General features: G+C 35.8%; 1 pseudogene; it reads right to left on the bottom strand.

Moving 5' to 3' along the window:
- Nucleotides 1-354: 354 nt before the first annotated feature.
- Nucleotides 355-10,689, bottom strand: part of LOC125617008 — a 12,648-nt pseudogene continuing 2,313 nt past the window's right edge.

The following is a 10,689-nucleotide window of genomic DNA, read 5'->3' as shown; positions in this document are numbered from 1 at the left end:
TGGCCATTGAGACAAACAGTTGTGAGATAATTCTTCTACCACTAAGACTGGGGTGGCAAGTGTTAGGGGTAATATTCATTTAGCCTTCTGAGCTTTCTAAGCAGACTTGGTGACTTTGCAGCTCCAGCAGCCTTCTTGTCCATGGCTTTGATGACACCCCCAGAAACTGTTGGCCTCATAACACAAATAGCAAAACAACCCGAGGAGGATGGTCAGAGAAGCTCTCAATGCTCATGGGCTTGCCTGAACAATATCAAAGATGTCAGCTTCACCAGATTTCAAGAATTTAGAACCATCTTCCAGCTTCTACTAGAGAAGAGAGACAAGCGCATTACCACCAATTTTGCAAACATCTTAAGACTTGTCAGTAGGACAAGGTGGTGGCAGAATGCAATCCAAAATTTCAAGCAGCCTGGTTCCACTGGCACTGCCATATTTATGGGTGACTTTCCATCCTTTGAACCAAGGCATATCTGCACTTGGCTCTAGTATGTTGTCACCATTCCAACCAGAAACCGGCACAAATGCTACTGTGTCATGGTGGTAGCCAATTTTCTTAATGTAGATGCTGATTTCCTTAATGATTTCCTCATACCTCTTCTGGTTGTAGGGTGACTCAGTGGAATCCATTTGGTTAATACCAACAATTAGTTGTTTCACACCCAGTGTGTAAACCAGAAGGGCATGCTCCCAGTTTTGCCCATTCTTGGAGATACCAACTTAAAATTCACCAACACCAGCTGTAACAATCAAGACAACACAGTCAGCCTGGGTATGCCTGTAATCATGTTTTTGATAACATCTGTATCATGGGGCATCAACAATAGTCTTGAGCTGGGTTTGTGGCTCAGTGGTAAAGCATTTGCCCAGCATGTGTGAGAGGCACTGGGTTCAATTATCAGCACCACATATAAATAAATTAATAAAATAAAGATCCATCAACAATAGTTGTGTAATACTTGCTGGTCTCAAATTTCCACAGGGAGATGTCAATAGTAATACCACACTCATGTTCTGCTTTCAGTTTATCCAAGACCCAGGCATACTTGGAAAGAGCCATTCCCATCTCAGCAGCCCCCTTTTCAAATTTTTCAATGGTTTTTTTGTCATTCCCACCCCATTTGTAGATTAGATGGTCAGTAGTGATGGACTTGGCCAAAAATACATGTCCAATGACAAGTCTTTTCCTTTCCTATTTTGGCTTTGACTTAGTGATGATTTTCATGACACCTGTGTTGTGAAAAAATTGATTTCAAATATTTTTAGTTGTATATGTCATTTCATTTTTCTTCTGTCAGGTTAGTTGTATTTTCAAAAAAATATGTATTAATTTCATCCAAATTTATGGTAGAAACATTGTTCATAATTGTCTTAGTGTGTTTTGATTTTTATAAGATCTATCCTCTTTTTCGAAACTAAGGCAGGCAATTTGCATTTCTCTTTTTTTTTTCTGTAGTGGTGGAATAGTCATGGAATAACAGTTAGGGACCACCTGGATGAAATAATCCTGGCAATCTTCTCATCTAAGAAATACTAATTGAATTATATTTACAAAGATCCTTTTCCAAACAATGCAACATTCATAAATTCTAGGGATTTTAAGACAGACCTATCTTTTTGGATGTCACCCATTATAACTTGGTTTGCAACAACTTTACACTTGATATGTGTAGGTGTCATCTTTTATTTATCATGCTTATAGTTCACCATAGTCCTTAATCTATGGCTTGATATATTTCAATTTTTTTAAAATATTCTTTTTATATTCTAGTCAAATGTTGCTTCTGCCTATTCTCTTTTCTCTTTCTGGGTTTTAAACATAATTTAGACTTTCTAAATATGATTCATGTGCACCAGTTTGCTAGAATTGATTATTTAATACTGAGGAAATTTCTGTGATTGTGTACCATGGATTCCTTGGAATTATCCATTATGAGAATATTTACAATGTGGCAATCAGCAAACACTACAAATTAATATTTCCCCCACCCCTACCCCCAAGCTGGATTATCAGTATAATAGTGTACACCTGTGTTATACTGTTTTGTTCTTTCAATCCTTTTGTCTTATTATGCTTCAACTAGGATATTTTCTATTCTTCTGTCTTCCAGTTGACTAAATCTATGTTCTTCTGTATTGAATCTCATAAACCCCATCTAGTGAGTTCTTGATTTCAAATATTTTGTTTTTAGTTGTATATGTCATTTCATTTTTTGTAGATTCCAATTCTTTGATGAATTTTTCTATCATTTCTTCTATTTTTCCATGCCTTCCTTAATATTCCTAACCATATTAATCAAAGTTATTTTAAATTCCTTGTTATTAACTTCAATATCTGTACCATGTGTGGCCCTAACTCAACTGTCTGCTTTTTCTTTTCACCATAAATCACATTTGTCATGTCTCACAGTATGTCTAGAATTTTTTATGGTATGGTAACTTCTGTGTATTAAAAAAAAAGATATGGTTCTTCAGATAATGTTAATTGTCACCAAAAAGAGTTTCTCCTGTCTTCCTTTTCCTTGTCCTTCTTGGAATTTTTATTGAATTTTTATTCAATTTTATTGAAAGGCGGATGTGTTTCCAAATCTTCCACTCTGGTAAACTGTGGAAGATACATCTCTGCCCTTCCAAGATTCTCATCTCAGCTCTTCAGCTTCCTGTCTCCTACACTTTAAATCCTAGCAAATGTCTTAAAGGAGAGACCAGATGTATGTTTAAGGTAAGTTCCCTTCCTTGGTCGTCTTAATTTTTTAAATATAGATGAGATATAGATATAAATATAAATGAGATATAGGGGCTTTGGCTCTGCTTTTTAGAAATCTTAAGCTTAGCTCCTCAGCCACCTGTACAGCACCAAAGCTTGGCTAAGACCTGTGTGGAAAGTCAGGCATGTATCTGAAGTATTTCAGGTTTCCTGTATAACCACTAAAAAACATTGTTTATGTCTCTTTCTCTAAGCAGAATCACTCCTACTCCCAGGGAAAGAAAGGAGCATTGTTTACCTACCTACCTGAGAGTGGTTCTTCCTTTTCTGGAATTCTAGTATTATAAACTTGCTCTTACAGCTGATACTTTTTAAAATATATTTGCAATTCACCTGGCTATTGCAATAGAAACATTAGAGTGCCACAATCTATATATCCTACTTCTTGGGAGAAGTCTCATCATTTCAATTTTTTAAATACCCTCAGTAGATTCTCATGACAGGCCAATATAAGCAATACTGACTTCATCAAAGAAACAATTACAAGGTTGAGGTCTGGGCTGAACTACCTGTAATTCTCTTGGTTTTCCCTCATGACTACAGGATAAATGGACTCCCATTTGTCATGCCTATCAAGTTTCATGGAGGAAAAAGGAGAAAGTCCATAGAGCAGAAAAGGCATACCAGCAAAGAATCATTAACTTTAAAGAAGTATTCCCAAGAGTTCTTACCTTAAACTTCCATTATTTTATCATTGACCCAAACTGTATCACTTACCCAGTTCTGTTTGTAAGGGAGGTTGAGAAATGAAATACTTTTTAATCTGTGTACACTGTTGCTCATGAAAATTGGCCTTGTCATACTAAGGATAAGGAGAAAATTAATATTAGGTGAGCAGCTAACAATCTCTGCGACAATTCCATTTTTAGCACTTCTTTCAGCTTTTTTCTTATCTACTAATAAATTCTTCTCTATAATTGCACAAGAAAAAACTTATTTTCTGCTCCAAGTACCTTACCAAAAGTCAAAAAAAATCATTCTGCCATTTCATATTTGCATGCAAGCAGCATGACTTCCCTATCTACAGTGGTCCTTTATCAATGAAAATGAAATAATTTTACTGGCACCATGTTTCTACATCATTCAGTTCCAATAAGAAATTTTCAGTAAATAATTTCTTTACTGATCTCTGCCAAACTGCTTTGGAGGATTTCGGTTTTCAACGTAACTTTTTAAAAATAAATACTGAGTGACATGATAAAAGGACAACTGCTTATCTTAAAGATCACAGCTTAGAATTTTTTCTTTTTTATTACTTTATTTTAATTAGATATAAATAACAGTAGAATGCATTTTGATTCATTGTACACAACAACTTAGAATCTTCAATAAACCATGAAATTAGAGCAAGTAAGGATATGATTTATTAGTGACAATGGTTAAATATTTCTCTGTCCATGGTAAGAGGACAACAGGCTTTAGCTTCAGTAGACTGGGGTGGTAATTAAGACCACAGAAACTTTGAGGGAGTGAAATGTATTACCATGAAAATTAGTTGAATCAACTTTAAGCATTTCAAAACAATACCTTTTCACTTATGTGTGCAAATTTTCATTTACAGAACCTCTCTTGGAAATGATCCTATTTAGAGGGTAAAAGAAGGACCAGATGGCCATCACAATTCATTGAAATTTTATAATGAAACATAATTATGACCTAAAGATATCTGACAAATATGTATATACTTATGATGAAAAGGGCTTATTTCAGATAATAATAAAATACAGGTCTTTTCCATGATGTTCTGTAGGCAGCAGGGTAGGAGAAATAAAAGTGATAGATACTATTATTAACATTTTCATAGTAAGTAGAAAATCAATAACCAACTTCACCTTTTGGTTTCTTCAGTATAAACAAATAGGATTAAGAAAATTAGCAAAGGATAAAAAAGAAGGAAAGAAATCACATACTTGCCACCAATTAAAAAGGTGCTACTTTGTTAACAGTTGCTCACTGTTTCAGGAGGAAATTTTTCACTTCTCTGATTCTGTCGTCATGGCAATGAAAATTGAGACCTATTTCTTCCCAGCTCTAAAATTCCATATAGCAATGATTCACTGAAGCATGAGACAATTCATGCTTCAGAGAAAAGGCAATGGGTAGGAGGAGGAACATGTGTGGGAGATCCTCCCAGGGGCTGGTGCCAGGCACTTTGCATCATCTCATTTAACCCTACCATTAAAACCAGGAAGTATATTCAACTCATAAAGAAGGAAACATCCTCACAAAGCACCTTGACCAAGAATACATAAGTAAAGGGAGGTAGTAGGGAATGAAACTGACCAAATTATGTTGCATTCATGAACAAATATGTAGCAACTAGGTCCACTATTATGTATAATTTTACTTTACCAATAAATTTTTTAAAGAAACAACACCATAAAAAAAGAATACATAAGTAAGTTAGTGCAGTTGGAATTTAGATGTTTCTGACTTCTGAGGTCATGCTATATTCCCTTTGTCACAGTTCTTCTAGACCAAAAAAAACATAGTGTGATTTTTAATCCCAGGCCCTTAGCAAGAATTTCAGATGTGTTTTTCTTATTTTTTTGAAAACTCAAAAAAAAAAAAAAAGAGTAAACTGATCTCCAACAGGAAGGCCTCACCTCCTTTCCTGGGAGCTTATGTATAGCATTTTTCTGATATTTACACCCATGCCTGAAATAATATACTACAATATTGTTCTAGTTATAAACATATATAAATCTGGAATATTTAATGGAGAGGAAAGATGCAAAGTGATGGAAGCTGAACTGATTAAGCAAGCAGCCCATATGAAAACTGACTGATGATATTTTATGCAGACTCAAAATTTAACTACCTTGGGACAATTTTTTTAACATGTGCCAGGTGTTTCACCTGGACAGCTAAGAATTAAATCTTCTGGTGTGTAGCTAGCATTCAATATCTGTTTAGATTTTATATGCACGTTTTTATATTTTGTTCTTTCCTTCCTCTTTTTGTTGGTTGCTGATTTGGTTTGGTGAGGTTTGGGTTGGTTTGGTTTAGTTTGGTTGGTTTGGTTTTGGGGTTTCAGATTTTTTTTTCCTCTAACAGGAAACAAAGCAGTATAGAGACTCCTGTAGAGTTAAAGAGAAAATTGGGGACAATGATCAGGATGCATGCCATTTCCTCCATGTCTGGTGGATGGGTCCAGGTTCCTGTGAGATCAATATTAGGACAAAACACCATATTCATGAAAGGAGGATTTAAATACAATAGGCTCCACATTTTGTCCAGGTGATTGAATGTAATACAAAATCAGACAGATATTCTCCCTTCCCCCAGCTCCACCATGGACACAGCTTTGACACACAGCAGGTAGACAGCAGCAATGCCCACCAGTCAGGAGGCTCACACAAAGTGGAAGAACACACAATTGTTCATGAGCACTTGTGAAACACTAGAGTCAGGGAGATTCCTTGAAACAACTGGAAGAAAATGTTGAGAGAAAAGCTAAATCCTGTGAGAACCGAGAGGGCTGGGAGACAAGACAGAGATAAATCTTACATAGCCACAGTTTTACTCACAGTGAGGTTACATGTTTACAGCTTTTAAAAAATCCACATTAAGTGAACAACTCTTTAGAAATAGTGAATATGTGTTTTCTGAGTCAATGTCGCAGTTGCAATCTTCTTCACATTATTTATGACCACTGCTTGTGATGAAATTTGATTCTGCAACGGTTAAAAGTATCAAGATAAACCCAGGAGGAGGATTCATAAATGAGGACATTCATTTTACAGAGAGACTGTGGTATATGCTCCAGGTATGTATTTTTCCTTTGAATTATTATTTATTGTGGAATTTCTAACTTAATTATATGATAAAACTATCAATATGCAAGTAGTGACATTTATTTATTTATTTTATTTCTTGCTGAAGTTCCAGAACTAGGGACATAGACTTTTATTTCTAAGTAGTGTTATCTCTGATATCTGACCTATTCCCTACAAACCTCAAAACAAACAAGATCCGTCACAGCTACAGCCAGTGTAGTAGCCACTTTCTTATTGATTCAGAAGCACAAGAAGGCCAAAATAGCCAAGCAGCCATCTCAACTTCAATGAAACAATTGTACCATCCCCTTAGAGAAAGCATTCTTCACTTTGGAATGAAGGCTTTTAGATAGAAAATCTGGACTGCAAAAATTTGGGATTGTGGATCGCTAGGGAAAATAATGAGAGAAGGCAGTGCTATTTTGTACCCTTGATTACTGAACCATGAATCCTAGGGAGACAACCCCATATATTAGGCACTAGACTTGCAATACATACTATATGTTACAGGATATTTTTTCAGCTCTGCAAAAGTATTGCTACCTACCTTCCACCATCTCTGTCTATGCAAAAAGTCTACCATTCTTTCAAGCTAGATGCTTTGAAATGGTGTTGAATATGACAAGATCAATGAATTCTGTGACCATGAGCCCATTTTTTTTTTTTTTTTTTTTGCTGCACTTCATTTATTCTGAAATTTCTTCCTTCGTCAGAAGCGACAAGATGTGGAGTACCGTAACAGTGGATAAGGCATTCTGGAAGGCCACAGAATTAGATTTGGCAAAGCACAGGAAAAGGAAAATACATGCTGAAAATTAAGTACATAATCTGTGAAGAATAATGGAAGTTGTTCCTTAATGGAAGTTGTCCAATATAATCAATTAATCTACCACTAAGTAGCTGGCTGAATATTCAGGGTCTCCTCACAAATTTATTTTTCACAGTTGTGATGAAAGATGTACCCTTTGGACCTCAAGACTTTCCCAAGGTGGAAGAAGTTTTTAACATAATAAATCCACTCTCATTTTCCAATCTTCCCATGCTTTGGATACCCTCCTCTATAATATGCCAAGGCAGATCTAGTATTTCACATCATTAATGGTGTACACTATTTTTTAGCTTGAATTTCAACATGGATTATGTAATTTAATACAGAATATTAGATCTTCCTAATCTCTGAGTAGCAGCCTTAATTCCATCTGCAACCTTAAGTCCTCTTTGTTACGTAACGCAACATACTCACAGACTACAAATTAGAATGTTGATATCCTTGGGACAGGGGTTGCCTACCATACCTTTCCAACTTACTTACCTCAAGTTTCTTTTTTTTTAGTTGTAGATGGACACAATATCTTCGTTTGTTTGTTTCTTTCTTTATTTATTATGTGATGCTGAGGATCAAACCCAGTGCCTCACACATACACTACTAAGCCACAACCCCAGGCCTCATATTCCTTTTATCTTCTTCGATATTTCCTCTGCAGGCCCATTCTCCTCCACTCAATTCAAAGTGTTAATACATCTTCTGTTTTCTGCCTGCAAGTGACCTCATCCATTCTTGTGACTTTAAATATCATATAAATTCTATTTCTTTGGCTAAAATGTTGTTCTATTCTTGTGTGTGTGTGTGTGTGCGGTGCTTGAACCCAGGGCCTTGAGACAAGCACTCTACAAACTGAGCTATATCCACAGCCCTCCTGTTCTCTGTCTTTACACTTGGTTCTCCTTCAAGGGGCCTTACTTTATCACTATATCGATAATAGTCCCCTCACATCATTCACAATCACATCACTCTGTGTATTTGCAGTCCTTCATAGGACTAATGATATTTTGTATCTATTTTGTTGGTTTATGTATTTGTTTACTGAAGATCTCCCTGATTAGAATTAAGGTCCCGGAAGACAGAGGCCTTGCAAATGTCATATTTTGTTGTACTTGCCATACGTGCTCAAAAATGCATAGAACAAATCAACCAATAAATTAAAGAATGAATAAATGGAGCAAGAATACCCCTTAAAGGAGGGTGTTATATAAAGACCAGAAAAAAAAATAGAAAACCAAGATAGAGTAACACCACAGAGATAAAGGAAGAAATGAATTGTCCAAAAATTCAATGTATAAAAAGCCTAAGATGCAGACTGAAATGGAGCAAACAATGCTATATATATTTATGAATATGTCAAAATGAACTCCACTATGATATAATAACAATAATGCACTAATAAAAATGTTAAAGGCTAAGAAAGAGCATGGGGAAAATATCCCAATGAATCTTAGTCATTTTAGTAAAGTCATTTAGTCACTTTAGTAAGATATTCCAATATAATGGAGGCGGGCCAGATTGCAGTGGGCTATAAAGCAGATGGGACATAAGGAACTACAGAAACATAAGCTAGTTCTTCACATTTTTGTTTTTTTAATTGACATAATAATTTTACATATTTCTATGGTACAGTATGATATTTCAGTACAAATATAGAATGTGTAATGATCAAATCAGGATAATTAGCCTATTCATCACCTCAAACATTTATCATTACTTTGTGATGAGAAGATTCAAATCCTGTCTTCTAACTATGTGAAATACTTTGCTGTGCAAAGAAACACCAGACCTTATTCCTCCTAAACAACCTCTCCCTATCTGCCCCTCCCTGACTCTTCAGCTTCTAATAACCTGCATTCTACACTGAACTTCTATGAGATTGACTTTTTTAACTTCTGCAGATGAGTGAAGATAAAAGGTACTTATCTTTCTGTGCCTAGCTTATTTCACTTCACATACTGTCATCCACAGGATTTCATTCCTTTTGGAAGCTTAATAATATTCCTTTGTGTATATATACAACATTTTCTTAATTCACTCATCTGTTCATGGACACTTGGGTTGATTTCGCACCTTGGCTATTGTGAATAGTGCTGCAATAAACATGAAAAGCATAAATATCTCTTTGACATACTGGTTTTCCCACAGTTTGTTTGTTTGTTTGTTTTGTTTTGTTTTGTTTACTGTGAAGGAAAGTAAAAGACAGATTTGTTCCCTACAGAGATAGAAAGCAAGAAGCAGAGGAAAGGTATAATTTGTAAGTTCCAAAGAAGGAGACTGACAAAGAAGATGAAGAAACTGTAACCTGATCTTGAGACAAGGTCACATTCTCAGACTGAGAGATGAGATACTAGCTGTGGCTTGAGAGTAGAAATAAAAACTTGTAGAACTATTGAGGAGATAATGGAAGTGGAGCCAACTAACAACATGAAGGCCCAAATCAGGGTGAAAATGTCTGGTTTTCACAGAGTGCTTTGACAGCAGAAAAACTCAGCTCTCAGTAGTGAGGCTATGTCAACAAGTCTCAATCCCCGTGGTGACAATGATATTCCCTTTAGCGTCTGATCTCTGCAAATCTGAACAATGTATGAAGGAGGTTATGCCTAAGTCACAATTTTAATAGTCTATGCTCATAGTCTTCTGGTAATGATCTGAGCCTTGAGAAGGCTGCTACGACCCAGGTCGAAAAGTCAAGGAAACACAAAATCCTAATTATCCTGTGGAGAGAGTCAGGGAAAGTTTAGTGAAGATATAACAATGTGAGCTGAGCCTTAAGGTGTAAGCAATGATCCCCAGAAGGTGTATTCAGACTCAAATTACTATTCAATGATAGTCTTCCTTCTTTGTGCCAGGCATTGTGCTTGAATACACAATTTATTCTTCACTACACCTTATTATGTAAGTAGAAATAGAAGTACATAGAATTTTTATGTTCATTACAAAAAGGTTAAGTGACATCTGAAAGACACGATGTAAATAGTAATAATGAAGAAATATCTAATACAAGTCTATTTGAGTCCAAATTCCATCCCCTTTCCATTTTTTCATGTAACTTATTACAACATGAAGTGGTCTTAGGTCTTAAAGCAGTCTATTAAAAGCAAACCACAGCCAGGTGTGATAACACACACCTGTAATCTCCGTGGCTCAAGAGGCTAAAGCTGGAGAGGCTGAGGCTGGAGAACCACAAGTTCAACTTAGCAAGGTCTAAGCAACTTAGTGAGACCCTGTTTCAAAAAAATAAAAAACCACAACACATAAAAAGGGCTGGGGATATGGCTCAGTGGTTGTGAGCCCCTGGGTTTAATCCTGAAAAAAAA

The sequence above is a fragment of the Marmota marmota genome, unplaced genomic scaffold (genome assembly GCF_001458135.2).
Source record: "Marmota marmota marmota unplaced genomic scaffold, marMar, whole genome shotgun sequence".
NCBI lineage: Eukaryota > Metazoa > Chordata > Mammalia > Rodentia > Sciuridae > Marmota > Marmota marmota.
This window is presented reverse-complemented; position numbering and strand designations above follow the sequence as displayed.